Genomic DNA, 16634 nt, shown 5'->3' with positions numbered 1-16634 from the left:
CATTGGGTACTACATGAATGCTGTTTCATAAAACAGCTTGAAGCTGTGGTAAGCCTTTCTTTTTTTCAATGTAAGAAAGAAGGCAAAGGCAAGAAAGATCTCTGGCCACATCAAATTTAAAGGTAAGCACCAGCACTCTGAAAATTCTTAGACTTTGCCCATTTCTTGAGTGCTGTTGAATACCCTCCACCCTATAGGGGATGGTGTGGATGGGGAATGGTCCACCACCGTGTGGGGAGATTTTCATCTCAGCCGGATCTCTTATTTATCGTCAACAGAGGTTCTATGAGCCAAATGAAAATGCACAGCTGATTCCAGCTTCGAGTCAGATGCTCATTTGGTTAAAGTAAGAGCAAACACTTATTGATTAAAAAATAAAATAAAATTATCAGCGTTTACCAATTCCTCAAAGATTAATCCTCTCCTTGGGGAGGGGGCATTGAACTGGTGCAGAATTGTTGAAAAGACACAACAGAAATTTTCAGCACAAAAGTAGTTCAGACTGGTCCAGTACAACTTCAATCTCACAGGGGTTACAAGAAGCTAACAGCTGGTATATAGGAAGGAAAGAGCAATGCAAGCCAGCCGCCAAGGTAGAGCAGTCGCAGCAGAGGCCCACATGCCAGTCTTTCAAGGCTAAGCACTCTGGTTTAAACCTCAATACCCCTGGCTCACCGATCACTCTCAGAAAAGCAATGGAGACAACTGATTTCAATGCAGCACTTTCACAATCATGAGATCGCTTCAAAGAACTATTTCCCCCGGTCCTGTGCGAAAATCTGAATAATTAAATTACTTTTGGCAGAAAGCACTTTTAAAGGTGTGTGTGGGGGGGGGGGAAGCATTCCAGAACTCAAAAATTAAATACCTTAAATTGCTTCAAAGCGATAGTGGTCAAGTCACAAATCCTTTCAAAGATTTGAGCATTTTTGTGCGATTAAATTTCACTTATGCGAGGGCAACTCAAAACCGACACAGGAAAGGTAACGTGAAATAAAAATAAAAAGCAATGACAATAAAGCAAAAAGCAACAATAAAGCAATGTTGCCAGGCATATAGAAGATATTAGTTAGACGACCACGTTGAGATTCAAAGATAAATGTGAGAAATCTGATGAATGCCTCCATGCCTCAACTTTATGCCATTTTAATGTGTGTGATTGTGCCCGGCAGCAAACAAAGCAAAATCAATGAATGACAATGCAAAAAACCAGAAGAGCACTCTAGTCAAATGTATAATGTTAATGAATTCATAATATATTGGGGACAAGAGGCTTTATATTTGTTTCACTGGAACTGTTGTCCTCCCCTTACCCTTTTTCATACAGAAAGTTACTATTGAAACTCAGGGGGATTTCAAAAGCAATATTGAATTTGACATGGACTCCATCTGTTCAAAGGAAGGGAAATGCCTAAGGCCTTGGTGTGAACTGTCTCAAGCACTTCTTTGGATTTTGACTCCTATTTATAATACCGGTACAATGACCTGCCTCAGAGTCTGAACTGCCCTCTGCCCCCGACTCGTCCTGCTCACTTAAGTCCTGTAACTTCCCTTGCATATGACCTTTCTACCACCCATTCCCTGGCTCTGAGCCGTCTTCCCATGGGTGCTCCCTTGGGGGTTCTCCAACTGGTGCCTCCCAACACTCTCTGCACCCAGCCAATCCATGATACTTCCCCAGCTAGGCTGTTTGATAGATACTTGCCCAAGGCCACACCAAAACAGGGATTTACCAATAAGGTGGTAGCCATATTTAACCCGCACTCTTGTCTCTGGCCCATTATTGCTCCCAGACTTGAATGGATCTGGCATGCAAATACTGATGCAAATGATGATGACCAATATTTGGGATCAGGGTACTAGAATGAAAGCTCACCCTGTGCACACTCTAAATAGGATGTAAAGGAGCAATAACAATGGGAAAGATTACTCTTCCCTGTCCACCACGCACCCTGTGAACCCTGCTACAAACCTTTTGAAGAAATGGGGAAAGAAAACAGGAGAGAGACTAAGGATTAAAACGTGAAAGAGATCGGATGCCTGCTTGTCTCATAAAGAGCATTTGCCGAAAAATCACACTAAAGTGGGAGTAGGCTTCAGAAGGGAGATACTGTCCATATAAAAAAAATCTAAGTAATCAGTGTCTGAACTACCATGTGTCTATACAAACACACGATGAATTTATCTTTGCAAAACAGTTCAAGATGGGGAAACCTAAGTATTATTACTGAGCAATATATCTTTAACCCATGCAAAACAAACACTTATTGGACATATATGACATGCCTCTTTATAGATGATGATGATGATGGTGATGATGATGATGATAATAATAATAATAATAATAATAATAATAATAATAATAATAATAATAATAATAATAATAATTTATTTATACCCTGCCCATCCGACTGGGTTTCCCCAGCCACTCTCTGCATAAGTAAATCCTGCATATCCTACATTATCCTTTTCATTATGATTACACACATTCTTTGGGTAATAATGCAGTTGGAAAGGTGTTGAGAAGGCCAATGTGTCCAAGCATTTATTTCTGAAAGTCCTACATGGGGACTGAGGACAAAGGGAATATTTTAAAGCTCTTCTTTACCTCTCTTTAATATAATTAGCCCCACCGACAACGCCACAGATCTAACACTCATCTTAGACAATCCATTTCCTAATGCAACAGCCACATCAACTGCGTATCATCAGGTCCCTGTTTCATTGACATCTGCCTCCCTTGCCCAGTCCTTTCCCCACTCTGCCTGAAATGTACAATGTTAGTTAAAAGGGTAAGGCACGAACGCACAGCTGGCAGCCTCCAGAGACAGCAAAACTCCAGCCTGGAACTTCAGGAAGGTGTAGAATGATGGAAATGACAGTTGTGAAAATAACATGAATCTTTACACACTCACATAGAGAAAATGCTATTATGCCATGCTATTAGGTACGCATTCAGATGGAACAGCATTATGATAATCTAGTTTGGGTTTGCTAATATATAGTTTTATACATATATAATAGTAGGGCATAATAACACACATTTTGTAGAAACAGGAAGCCATTTAGCAAAGCACAGTGCTGGTGAACTGACAATTTGGAGGATGTTTCATTTACATAGCTGGAACCGCAGCTAGTACAAAGCGGTGTAAATTTAGCAAAACAACAGATTCCTACTACGTGTGTGCTTCTGACTTGAGTTGTCGCTTCTTTTTTTGCTCACAGAACTAATTTGAATTTACCTAAGCATGCCTTTTAGCTCCAAAATGCTGCAAGCTTTTTTTTTTTAAAGTGCTTTCCCCATTTATAGGCACCTGCTTAAGAGAAAGGGTCCAATCTGGCCATCTAGAAGAAGTGCTTGCAAATACAACAGTGATTTTGTCTTGTGGTGCAATCTTGGAAAAGGCAAATAAGTGATGTGTGCAGGACAAAGTCCGTGGCTTCCAAGTCCCAAGATCTTCTTTCTGAATGTAACAGTCCACCTAACAGAAGGGAATCCACCAAAGGTCAGCTTTCCAACTTACCGTATTTTTTGCACCATAACACTCACTTTTTTCCTCCTAAAAAGTAAGGGGAAATGTCTGTGCGTGTTATGGAGGGAATGCCTACGGGTGGCATGCCTACGGATTTTCCTCCTCTAAAAACTACGTGCGTGTTATGGTCGGGTGCGTGTTATAGAGTGAAAAATATGGTAGTTGTTTATTTATTCAATTTCTATACCGCTTTTCATCCGAGGATCGCAGGGCAGTTTACAATACAAAAACGCAAAACCACATAATGTAGTAACAAGCAAAAAACCTCAATGTAAGAAAGATATTCTTGTTTACTGGTGGGGGGGTTCTTCCTGTGCTTATGGGTTAGCACAGCACTGATGTGACAGTCCAGAAAGCTGTTATGCTGATGGCGACCTATGAGTAATTTCTTCACACAGAGCTCAGCATCCTGATCAGAGTACAACCCACCTTTCTTCCGCACAGCAACGCACTACATAAGCAACACACAGGCAACCTGACCGGTACCAGACTTCCCCCTATCATGTTTCTTCTGGTTTACAGCACCCCAAAGTGTCTGTTTGGCAAATTCCAGAAAGAGTTGAAATTGAAAAGATATTAGAAATAATAGCACAATTTCATGTTATTTTCGGTCTGTACGCAGCATTGCAAGAGAGGTGCTGTAAACACTTAAACATTTCACACTGTCTCTTCTTGCCTAAAGTTAACTCTATAGAGTGCCCGCTTATTACTCAATATTTAAGGCGGGGGGGGGGCAGGGGGGAGAGAGAAAAGGACACAAATTAAAGAATCAGGAAGACAGACATAGATAGCTCTGAAAACCTGCTGGCCATTCAGACATCCACTAGAGGGTACTCTTTCTTCACAAAGGAGCGGCACACCTTCAAGAACAAATAATTGTAATAATAAAAAACAACATGAAGAGAGCACACTCCTTGTTCCCAGACACAATATCCAACTGCTTCTTATCCAACTGTGTCATGGAAACATAGAGGAACTCCAGAGTCAGTCTTCTTGGGCAAAGTCAGAATTAGCTCACTCATTCTATCCAGGGACAAAGAGCTGCCTCTTTTAACCCTATTCAAAAGAGCTATGGGTCCACGTAGGAGTATGGATCTCTCTGAATTCCTCTTTCTCTCCACTCCAGGTCTGTATTTTGCCTTGACCTCAAGCCCTTATCTGTTGGGGGACAGCATCCATGTGCAATTTTCAGCCTGCAGATGCTGTCCTCTAGTGAAAAGGGTTCACCTATTGTGAAGTACCGGAGCAACTCTCAGGCTTACATTGCCCCTCACTCTAGGCAAAATGGGGTGCACAGTGGTGGGACAAGCACCTGGGTCGTCCAGGACTTTTTACAAGCATAAAACGGCGTGAATGCATAAGCCCAAGATTCCTTCCTACAACCCACTGGTATATGTGTCTGTTTGCATGCATTTATATGTGTGTCTTTGTGTTCACATACACCCTCACTCTCACTCTCTCTCACACATACTTTATGGATGTATATACTGAAAGTTTTTCTTCATCTTGGATTAAAATTTGAGCTACTGATGAATTTAAACTATCCCTCCAAGTCTTCATCCCTCGCCCTCTACTTTCCATGGCTGCTGTTGCCACAACAGAAGCAAAGATAAAAGAGAAGAGAGGGCAATCTCCCTACAGTCTTCTCCTCTCCTACATCTGATACTCTCCTACCAAAAAGGGAGGGAGGGAATGGATCCCGATTTACTCCTGATGACCTTATTGAGATTGGGCACAGAAATAATCAAGCCTTTTCTGCACGCTGGAAAATAGTATGGCCTTTAACAAGCTCACTGGGGGACTTTTCCCCACCATTACTGGAAGCTGACACATAGAAGCCCCGAGTGCTGGAGTAGTATTCAGCATGTCCAGTGGGTGGGACCTACTCCTAGGAAGCCTGTTAAGGAAGGACATTGCTTATAGTGAATAGCAAAGGAGACCTGCATGGCTGTGTTCCTGCCGTTATATTCATGATAAGCATTTTGCAAGTCTCATCCCTTTGCCTCCAAGGAATCATGTGAGTGAACATGTGAGGTCCCTATGGGCTGAAGGCAGGCAAATGTTGTCCCCATCTTAAAAAAAGAAAAGGGGGTGGGGAGAGATCCAGGTGGCTACCGACTGGTCAGCTTGATATCAATACCAGGAAAGGTTCTTAAATAGTCAGTCTGCGAGCACTTAGAATAGGATGCTGTGATTACCAAGACCAAGCATGGGTTTCTCAAAAATACAGTGGTGCCCCCCAAGACGAATGCCTCGCAAGACGGAAAACTCGCTAGACGAAAGAGTTTTCCGTTTTGGAGGTGCTTCGCAAAACGAATCTCCTATGGGCTTGCTTCACAAGACGAAAATGTCTTGCGAGTTCCTGCGGGTTTTTTCCCTCCCCCCCCCTTTTCTAAGCCGCTAAGCCGCTTATCAGCTGATCCGATAAGCCGATAAGCCGCTAAAAGCCGCTAATACGCTAATCGGTCAATGGACTTGCTTCGCAAGACGAAAAAACCGCTAGACGAAGAGAATCACAGAACGGATTCTTTCTGTCTTGCGAGGCACCACTGTAAGTCATACCAGACAAATTCCATTTCTTTTTTTTATGGTGTTACAAGCTTGGTGGATCAGGGGAATGCAGTGGAAATTGTTTATCTTGATCTCAGTAAGGATTTTGACAAAGTCCCTCAGGATATTCCTGCAGAGAAGCTAGTAAAATGTGGGCTGGATTAGGTTACTTGTTAAATGGATTTGTAGCTGGTTGACTGACCAAACCCCAAAAGTGCTCACTAATGGTTTCTCATCATCCTGGAAAAAAGTGACAAGTGGGGTGCCGCAAGGTTCTGTCCTGGGCCCATTGTTGTTCAGTGTCTTTCTAAACGACTTGGATGAAGGAATTCAGGGGGTGCTCATCAGATTCGCAGATGACATCAAACTGGGAGGGTAGTTAATGCCGCAGAACACAAAATCAGGCTTCAGTATGACTGACAGATTGGAGAACAGGGCCAAAACTAACAAAATGAATTTCAATATGGGTACATGTAAAGTTCGACACTCGGGCAGGAAGAACCTGCTGCACAAATAAAAGATAGGGAACACATGGCTTGCCAGTAGCACGTGTGGAAAGGATCCTGGTCTTAGTAGACCAAAAGCTTCACATGAGTCAACAGTATGGTGCAGCAGCAAAAAAAAGCTAATGTTATTCTAGACTGCATGAACTGAAATATAGTGCCTGACCATGGGAAATGATAGTGCACTATTCTGCCTTGGTCTGACCACAATTCTGCCTTGGACAATCAGTTATAGGTGCCACAATTTAAAAAGGCTGAGAAGCTGGAACATGTGCAGAGGGTGGCGACCAAGATGATCAAGGGTCTGGAAAGGTGAGCGGGTTGGGTATGCTTAGCCTGGAAAAGAGGAGACTAATGGGGAGATATCATGGCCATATTCAGATCTCTAAAGGGCTGTCATATGGAAGATGGAGCAAGCTTGCTTTCTCCTGCTCCACAGGGTAGGATGTGAACCACGGGGATAAGTTACAAGAAAAGGGAACTTGTGAACCACCCTGAAATCCTCAGATGGTGGGAGGTATATAAATAAATAAAAATAAAAATAAATGACTAAATATCAGGAATAACTTTCTGATGGTAAGAGCTGTTTGACAATGGAACAGATTCCTTGGAGGTTTTTAGGCAGAGATTGGATGGCCATCTGTCATGAATGCTTTAGTTAAGATTTCTGCATTGTAGGCAGTTGGACTAGCTGACCCTCAGGGTCCCTTCCAACTCTACAATTCTATGATTCTATGAGTGGAAATTCTAAATAGTACAAAGTTTAACTGAACAGCTAGTTCCCTCTCAAAAGGTTCCAGCATTTTGGTGGTTTGACAATGTTGAATCTTGTACGATCACTACAGGACTCAGATAAAAAGAATGAAAATCCAATAAAAGAATCTAGATGTTTTCCTGCTTACCGACAAAAGCAAAGAAACAAAATACATCATTTGGAATTCATTAGCAAAGAATCCAGCCCTGACCCAGTGAACTAGAATCCCTGATAGGAGGGCATGGGCAGGTCTCCAGAGCTGATGGAGTCAGCCGCTGAGTGCATTAGCATCCCACCTGCCAGCTGGCTCAAAGAGCTGTTTTCTGTCAATCTGCAGAATGAGCAACCGGGACATAATCTACCTGTCCCAAGACAGGTCAGAGAAAGAAAAAGGGCTGCTGAGTTTGAGCAGTTGAGCACTTACTAGGAAGACAAACCAAAGCAAAAGAAGAGAACGGCAAAGTAGTTATTTACTGAGATGTGTTACAGAAATGATAAACAATAACTGATAACTGACTACATAATTGTTTAGGGTAATATCACATCCCTTGATAGTCTGTATGTCTGGCCTCTCGACCTCATTTGCCTTTCTGAGAGTCAGGAAAGATCCCCCTTCTTCCGAGAAGCCACAATGGGAAATGACTGCTCTTCTAGCCATCCTGTTCTAGCCATCATAGGTGCTCACCATGAAGTTTCTCTCTTGTGAGGTAGTCATGGTTTGCTGTAACCATTGTTTATTTAGTTTATTGCTACAGCCCCACTGTGGTTGATTCATTCATTCCAACCAACCAGGATTACCCTGAAATTATGAGTTGAAGTGGATTTGCAAATGGTGGGTTTTGGAAATCCTAGTTATCTCTAACCATACTTGGCTTGAATGATTGATATCAGCCCCTATAACTAGCAGTCAAGATTGCCTGGCCAGTTTTTAATCAGTTTTACATTTCAATTGTTCTCTTCCTTTTGCACACCACCACCACCCTGCCTGTTGCAAAAATACTTCAAGCAAGCAAGCAAGCAAATAACACTGTGTGGTGTAGTGGTTAAGAGCGATAGACTTGTAATCTGGGGAACCGGGTTCGTTTCCCCGCTCCTCCACATGCAGCTGCTGGGTGACCTTGGGCCAGTCACACTTCTCTGAAGTCTCTCAGCCTCACTCACCTCACAGAGTGTTTGTTGTGGGGGAGGAAGGGGAAGGAGAATGTTAGCCGCTTTGAGACTCCTTCGGGTAGTGATAAAGCGGGATATCAAATCCAAACTCAAACTCTTCTTCATCCTTGCTTGAACACTTTGTAACACCTGAAGCCATTACATCTTCATCTCATACCTAACCAATTGCCTAACAACCAACAAACCCAATAATAATAATAATAATAATAATAATAATAATAATAATAATAATAACTACAGACAATTTGTTATGTGTTGAGAATGTTCCTGGGCGCTTGGGAACAGAAGTGCTATGAAATCAAGGTGACAGAGCAGCAAGGCATCCATTGTAAGTGCAGTAAAGATCTGCTACTGCTGTGCAGTTGATTGTTCAGTTGCCCCTTCATTATACATGCATTTACTTCTGGCTTCTTGCTCAGATTTCTGAATATATGAGATTACACCTACACTACAAGATTGTATTGGCTTAAACCTGGTTTAACTCCAAAGAATCCTGGGACCTGAAGTTTGGTGAGGGCGTAGTCTCACTTAGAGATTATTAGCCCTCCTCACAAGACTACAGTTTCCAGGGTTCTTGGGAAAGTCCTAATCGAGCTGCAATATGTGAATATTTCATGAATTTGGGTTTGCCCTCCTTTTGTAAATCCCATGACGCAATTTCTTTCCCACCATTCCTACTTGATCCAAGACTGCAAAGATCAAGATCATGGGCTAGTGGGAGGTTGTGCCCCTTGCCGCTTTGGCAATGTCATTTCCCAGAATGTGGAAAAAGTAACAGTGGGATCATCTCTCTTGTACCTGGTCCTCATCAACATGGAGGAACTGATTGATGCAAGTGGAAGTACTGGGATCTTTGGGAGAAAGTTATCGCGTTTTCTTGGGTTTCATTATATACAGGCAACGGAAAACTGAGTGGAGTCAGACATGCACACTGGACTATAAGAAGGCTAATTTCAAAAAGCTTAAGGAACTATGGGGTGAAATCCCATGGTCAGAAATACTCAAAGAGAGTATCTTGGGAGTCCAAGATGGATGGAGTTTCTTAAAGGTGAGATATTGCTGACACAAATGCAGACAATTGCAACAAGAAAGAAAAGTGGGAGGCATCTAAAGAAACTAGTGTGGCTGCATAAGGAGTTTACAAACGAGCTGAAATTTAAGAAGGGTATGTATAAGAAAGGGGAAACCATGAAGGAAGAGTAGCCAACAGTTGTGGGGAGGTCAGGTGGGTCAAGAGAGGTCCAAAACAATTTAAAAGCTTTATTTGGCTATGTTTGAAGCAGGAGGGAGAAAACGCAAGTAATTGGTCCTCTGTGTGGAGAAGAGGGAGAAATGATATTGGGTGAAGGAGAGGTGGTGGAACTGTTCAACACCCACTTTTCCTCTTGTCTTTACCCAAAAGGAAAGCAATGCCTGGTGATAACAGAAATAAGGATGGAAGGAGGGAGTGGCAGCCCCAAATAGGAAAAGTGGTGGTAAGGGGACATCGGACTACCTTAAATGAATTCAGATCTCCAGGACCTGATGAGCTGCACTCAAGGGTCCTCAAGGAACTTTTGAATGTAATCTCAGAGCCTATATCTTTGAGAATTCTTGGAGAACAGGAGAGATCCCTGTGGACCAGAGGTGGGGAAATGTTGTCCCCGTTTTCAAAAAGGGAGAAAAAGAAGATCCAGGTGACCAACCAGTGAGCTTGACATCAATAATAGAAAAGGTCCTTGAACAGATAATTAAACAGGCAGCCTGTGAGCACTTAGAAAAGGATGCTGTGATTACCAAGACACAGTATGGATTTCTCAAAAACAAGCCATGCCAGACAAATCTCATTTCTTTTCTGATGGAGTTACACATATGGTGGATCAGGGGAATGTAGTGGACATTGTGTATCTTGATCTCAGTAAGGGTTTTGACAAAATCCCTCATGATATTCCCGCAGAGGTGATAAAATGTGAGTAACTACTAGGTAGATTTGTAGCTGGTTGACTGACCAAACCCAGAGAGTGCTCATTAATGGTTTCTCACCATCCTGGAAAAAAGTGACAAGTAAGGTACAGAAGGGTTCTGACCTGGGCCTGTTGTTGTTCAACGTCTTTGTAAGCGACTTGGATGAAATAATTGAGGGGATGCTCATCAAATTTGCAGATGACACTAAACTGGGAGGGGTAGCCAATTCTGCAGACAGAATCAGGATTCAAGATGACCTTAGCAGATTGGAGAACAGGGCCCAAACTAATGAATTTCAATAGGGACAAATGTAAGGTTCTCTACTTAGGCAGGAAGAACTAGTTGCACAAATATAAGATGGGGGACACCTGGCTTGGGTCACAGTAGACCACAAGCTTCAAATGAGACAATAGTGTGATGCAGCAGCAAAAAAAGCTAATGTTATTCTAGGCTGCTTCAACAGAAATATAGTGCCCATTCAAAGGAAGTCATAGTACTGCTCTATTGTGCCTTGGTCAGGCCACACCTGGGGAACTGTGACCAGTTCTGGGTGCCACAATTGAAGGAGGAGATTGACAAGCTGGAATGTGTGCAGAGGAGGGCAACCAAGATGGTCAAGGGTCTAGAAACCAGGCCTTATGAGGAATGGCTGAAGAAGCAGGATATATTTAGCCTGGAAAAGAGGAGACTGAGAGGAGATAGGATAGCCATCTTCAAATATCTAAAGTGCTGCTCTGGAGGGTATGACTCAAACCAGTGGCTTCAAGTTACAAGAAAGGAGATTCAAGAAACATCAGGAAGAGCATTTTGATAGTAAGCTGTTTGACAGTGTAACAGACTCCTTTGAAAGGTGGTGGACTCTAAAGCAGAGGGTTAGATGGCCATGCGTCATGGATACTTTAGTCGAGATTCCTGCATTGCAGGGCTTTAGATTAGATGACCCTCACTTTCCCTTCCAACACCCTATGTCTTTGTATATCCAGAAGTACAGGAAATAAAATGAGGAATTTATTTTAATTAAATGTGTGGTTTTGATCTTGAAATTCAGGACAGCAGATTTAATTGATGTCTCCAAGTGAGGATTCTGTTACTTGGCAGGATTTCTTTTTTCCCTATTTCTAGCTCCTGGAAATATTTGTTGAGAGAAACACAGAAATCTTGAACAGGAACTTTGCTCAAGCTGCCCCTCCGCTCCCCGGCAACCATTCCACGCAAATGAAATGAATTTGCACACAGAACAAACACGACGCCGGAGTTCTAATTGCAATCTACGCTGAGAGGGTTCTCTTCTCAACTTGCCATATAGCTTTCCTTCCCCCCCCCCACCCCAAGAGGGATATTTAAACAGGTAGGAGTTTTTCAAGTAAATGATTGCAACTTATCGAAAATAATGTGCTACTTAGTTTCTGAGGAGCGAATCCTGGCAGGCAGCTCCAAGAAGCAGCACGGGAGCAGATGGAGTGATTAGTCTGTGATTTTCAAAAGGGCTTTTTCCTGCCTCCACTGTGCTTAAAATGTGCTGGGAAAATCAAGGCACCCCAGAGGAGGAAGACGCACTAACATTGCATCCATAGTGGCACTGCTCTGCTTCCTGCAACCGTCAACCAAAAGAAATCAGGGATTTCTCATTCAGAAGGGTGGTTGGCATGAGATGCTCCTAGGGCTGGGAGGGAATAGAATATCACCATGGCCACAGGGCATTTTCACCCCTGTGGAAGACCCGGACACAGTCTTAAGGGTGGTGAAGGTGGTTTGCACACAGTTGCAGTGTGAAAACAAACGCCTCAGAATTAGGGGTGTAGCTACGAGGTGGCCTAGGGCCCCTGTACCCTTGGTTGTTTTTTTTAACTAGGTCCCAGATCTCTTCCCATTATTCCCTTTAAAAAACTTTAATACTTTGCTTACAGTGCAGCTGGGCACCCTGCAAAGTGCAGTGCAAATGAGACCCTGAAGTACAAGAGGTTGGACTAGATGATCCTTGGGGTACGATTCTATGATTTTATGAGTCAACAGCAGCAAAAAACCCCCAACAACCAAATGTTGCTCTAGGCCTCATCAACAGCCTAAAATAAAAGAGAAGTATAGTGCCTGATCAAGGGAAGTAATAGTACTTCTCTATCCTGCCTTGGTCAGACCACTCCTGGAGTACTGTGTCCATTTATGGGCATTACAATTTAAGAAGGAGATTGAGAAGATGGAACATGTGCAGCGAAGGAAACCAAGATGATCAAGGGTCTGGAAACCAAGATTTAAGAAGTTGGGTATGGTTAGCCTGGAAAAGAGGAAACAGGGAGGATATATGATAGCCATCTTTAAATATCTGAAGGGCTGCAACATGGAAGATTTTCTGCTGCTTGGAGAATAGGACCTGAAGCAATGGATTCAAATTGCAAGAAATGAGATTCTGACTAAACATCAGGAAGAACTTTCTGACAGTGGAACAAACTCCCTTAGAAGATGGAGGACTCTCCTTCCTTGGAGAGTTTTAAGCAGAGGGTTGGGTGGTCATTTTGTCAGGGATGTTTTAGTTGAAATTCCTGCGTTGAAGGTTTGGATTAGATAACCCTTGGGGTGCCTTCCATCTCTTCAATTCTATGATTCTATCAAGCTACTCCATTGTTGGAGGCAGCGTGCCTCTGAATACCAGTTGTTGGGAATTACAAATTGGGAGAGTGGTGTTGTACTTAGGTCCTGCTTGTGTGGTTCCCATAGGCATCCGGCGGGCCATTGTGGGAACAGGATACTGGACCAAATGTGCCTCATCCTGATCCAGCAGGGCTCTTCTGATGTTCTTATGCTGCATCAAATGCAAATATGTTTGTTGTCAAAGACAGAATTATAAGACAAAACCTGGACATTTCATCCAATGGGAACCCAGATAGAGCGCCAGCATGTTGGAAAACTTGGAGCAAGGCTGCATCTAGCACCCTGTCCCTCTGGTCGTCTCCTTGCTATCACTCACAACAGAGGAACAGAGAGAATGAGATGAAGGTGCTGCTCTGCTTATGAATGCACTGCTTCATTTCAGGTCCTCCCCATGCCCCATAAGCAGAGAGTACTCCAGCCAGAGAACCCTTAGACTGTTGCCTGCCTAGGACAATTCCTTCCCCTGCTGCACTGATATAACCACAAGCGACATGTAGGAAAGCCCACTTGATGCCTTTCCCCCTTAATAGCATTGCCAGCGGCCAGGAATAATGAGAGTTGTGGTCCAACAAGATCTGCAGGGCACCAGGTTGGGAAAAAATGTTCTGGAGGCAACTGATAGTGCAGAGTCAAGCAGCTGCAAATGACTGCAAACCTACATATGAAAAACCTTATACATGAAAACAAAATATTTCCAATTCATTGTGGCTAGGAAGGATTGCCACATCTAGGGAGGAATAGGACAATAAAAATGGCAGCCACTTATTAGTCTAGATTTCATTCCTAGATATTCAGATTTTAAAATGCCCAACTCCACAACCCTTTAGAAAGAAAAAAAAAACAAACCCAAACCCACAGCCAAGTAGGAAAGGAAAATTGCACAGCGGCAGATCCCACCACGGGTGGGAGAGACCTCCCTCGCTGTCTTCCAACTCTCAGTATAATTAAACAAGCAAGTAAACCTTGGAAACTTAATTACCCTACAATATTACTTTGCTGCTGATCTCTGACCCAGCTGCCAAACTCCTGGGAGCCAGGAGGTCGAAACTGTCAGGATCCTATTATCTTGTCAACTTCTTTTCCCCTTGAAGAAACTAAAACAAATATTTAAGGGCCTCCTCCTGTGCTTGCAGGGGAGGGTCTCCTTTAGGTGTCCCTGACCTGACCTCAGATATCTTTGCTTGAAGCCTTTGGGTTGTTTTGACACCCCTGACCTCTTGGCGAGTTTACTCAAGGTAGGGGAGGATGGACTCCAAGCCGACTAATTCCAAATGCAAACAGAGCCCTTGCTCAGCATGGAGCCCACACCAGGATGCAAGAGGCTTTATCTAATGAAGCAGTTCCCCTTTCCTAACCAGAGAGGGATTAGCAGGCTGCAGCTGCAGCAGTGAAATGCAATCCATCCTGTCTCTGTACCTAAGGCCACCCTGAGCTAGAAAGCATCTCCCTTTGCAGGCTGCTTCATCCCACTAATGTGCAAGCCTTCAACAGGCCAGCACACACATCCTCAGGTGGGCAGAAAAAAGGAAGAACAACCTCACAGGAACTGGTAGCTTCCCCATGAAGCCCCCCCCCCCCCGAGCACCAGAGTCTGACTGTTGAGTGTATTTTAGCTGAACCGTTACTTGCCGGCTTGGTTCACCGCACCTGAATAAGCATTAAATGCTTGTGACTGTAACTGTACCTCAAGGAGGTGGAAGTGGGAGCAGGAGTAAACCAAAGCCACGATGTTTTTCTTCAATAAGAGGAATACTATTAAACAAGGTGCTGGCATCTGTGGGTCCTCAAAAACTCCAAATCTGCCATCTGAACACCAATTGCATAATTTAGTGGCAAGTTATAACAACATGCAGATTTGAAGGGATATGTCAAGATTAACCATTCTACCAACTTTCCTTTCGACCATCTGAGACTAGAAAAGATAGCCCTCGTTGTGTATACACATCTGCTTGCCCTCAGCTGGCATGGGAGATTTCTGCTGTTTGTGGAATTCTCTCCCTAGGGAGACTCGCCTAAAATTTTTCTTTTCAGAGAGGCAGTGATTCACTTTAAGAACTGGCTGCAGATGGCGAAGGCTAATTGTGTAAATGAGTTTAAAAAATGTTTAGGCACACTGATAGAGAATAAATCCATTATTGTTTATTAGCTAACATAATCTATAGATGCAACCTCTGTCTCATCTGTGTCGCTAAAGATCTGAATTCTAAATGCTGGAGGGAAGGGAACACTTTGCAAGTGTTTGTTTCCTGTGCACCACCACGTACTTCTGCTTGCATTATTAGCATCTGTGGACTGGGTGGATTACATTGTGCTGGCATGCTAAGCTTCTCCTGAGGTATCAATGACATGGTGTACAAACAATACTGGATGTGTGCAGTCCCATGCAAAGTAAGGTTTAACCAACCAACCAACCAACTGAAACAAAAACAAAAACAGTCACCTGGCTTAAACTGGTGCTCTCTGAGAGCTTGTGGCTTTTACACAGCTAGAGATACCTAGGGTTAGGGTTAGGGTTAGGGTTAGGATGACTTCCACATCTGTAAGTACCTGAGCAAATCTACTTTGATTGGTTTTGTCATTTAAACAAAGATGAAATGCATGAAGCGAGCAGATCCTAATGGTCGGTGTGCGTGTCCCCCCCCCCCAATTTTCTTTCAACGGATACCCATCTTTGAGTAACCTCTGAGTTGTGTTTTTTAAAAGCGCATGGGGCAAGCTGATGAGCTGTTAGCTGGCAGTGTAGTCACAGCCAACAGCCTCTGGTACCAGAGACCCTATGTGGCAGTCCCTGGCCGGATGGTCATTCTTATATGCTTTACCTCTTTTACGATGACAGCCTTATGTTAAGCAAAGCCTACAACATCAGCAGGCAGCGGCCGAAAAAAAGGGAGCAGAAAACTCCTGCTGCGCACCAGATCAAAATCATACCCCAGCAAACCATCTGGTCCTTGTAAACGTAAAATAAGATTAAAAGTACACCAGAGCCTTGTCCTTCCTTCAGGTGAAATTATGTTTGCTTCTCAGAGGGAAAAGGAAATGCAGCGCATGCAATCGGTTTGCTTTTTTGTAAACTGCGTGGGATCCTTGTTCACCCTCCTGCAGCAGGCAGCCTCCTTCTCCCTTCATTTCATGAGTCTGCAACAGTTGAATTGTAGTGTTATCAATAACTCTCTGTTTGGCACTCATTATAAAACATACCGTATTTTTCGCTCTATAAGACGCACCAGACCACAAGACGCACCTAGTTTTTGGAGGAGGAAAACAAGAAAAAAAATATTCTGAATCTCAGAAACCAGAACAGCAAGAGGGATCGCTGTGCAGTGAAAGCAGCAATCCCTCTTGCTGTTCTGGCTTCTGGGATAGCTGCGCAGCCTGCATTCACTCCATAAGACGCACACACATTTCCCCTTACTTTTTAGGAGGAGGAAAGTGAGTCTTATAGAGCAAAAAATACGGTAATTTATATATCATTATTATCATGGTGCTACAGGTAATAATGATATAACATACAATTATAATTTTCTCCCACCTTTC

At 43.3% G+C, this 16634-nt stretch overlaps 1 protein-coding gene and 1 long non-coding RNA gene across 5 annotated transcripts in view; one reads left to right on the top strand and one right to left on the bottom strand.

The window, feature by feature from the left end:
• LOC308587197 overlaps positions 1 to 16634 on the top strand; it is a 469648-nt gene that overhangs the window by 39390 nt on the left and 413624 nt on the right. The window lies entirely within an intron of this gene.
• The window catches only part of PBX1 (PBX homeobox 1), a 218994-nt gene that overhangs the window by 45732 nt on the left and 156628 nt on the right, over positions 1 to 16634 (bottom strand). The window lies entirely within an intron of this gene.

Source organism: Podarcis bocagei (assembly GCF_964188305.1).
Source record: "Podarcis bocagei genome assembly, chromosome: 5".
NCBI lineage: Eukaryota > Metazoa > Chordata > Lepidosauria > Squamata > Lacertidae > Podarcis > Podarcis bocagei.
This window is presented reverse-complemented; position numbering and strand designations above follow the sequence as displayed.